This window comes from Gekko japonicus, unplaced genomic scaffold (assembly GCF_001447785.1).
Source record: "Gekko japonicus isolate JY-2015 unplaced genomic scaffold, Gekko_japonicus_V1.1 scaffold1855, whole genome shotgun sequence".
NCBI classification, from domain to species: Eukaryota; Metazoa; Chordata; class Lepidosauria; order Squamata; family Gekkonidae; genus Gekko; species Gekko japonicus.
In genome coordinates this window covers 206,836-207,110 of record NW_015176508.1, presented here as the reverse complement: position 1 = coordinate 207,110, position 275 = coordinate 206,836, and the positions used below count along the sequence as shown (strand labels likewise).

At 35.6% G+C, this 275-nt stretch overlaps 1 protein-coding gene across 1 annotated transcript in view; it reads left to right on the top strand.

Moving 5' to 3' along the window:
• Positions 1 to 275, top strand: part of SLC6A19 (solute carrier family 6 (neutral amino acid transporter), member 19) — a 31,526-nt gene that overhangs the window by 7,746 nt on the left and 23,505 nt on the right. The gene's annotated exons all lie outside the window — the stretch shown is intronic.

Here is a 275-nt window from a genome sequence, read left to right as displayed (position 1 = left end):
CTTCTTCTTCTTCTTCTTCTTCTTCTTCTTCTTCTTCTTCTTCTTCTTCTTCTTCTTCTTCTTCTTCTTCTTCTTCTTCTTCTTCTTCTTCTTCTTCTTCTTTTTTCTTGTGAATCCCACAGTTTCATTATTTGTTGAGTGAAATTTTATTGTATGTACACGTGCTGTGACTCCCTTTGTATGTCAAGTTCGGCTGATAAAGATTGATTTAATATGCATACAAGTTCAGGATGCATGTGATAGTGAGGAGGCGCCCAGTGTAAAAACAAACAAAC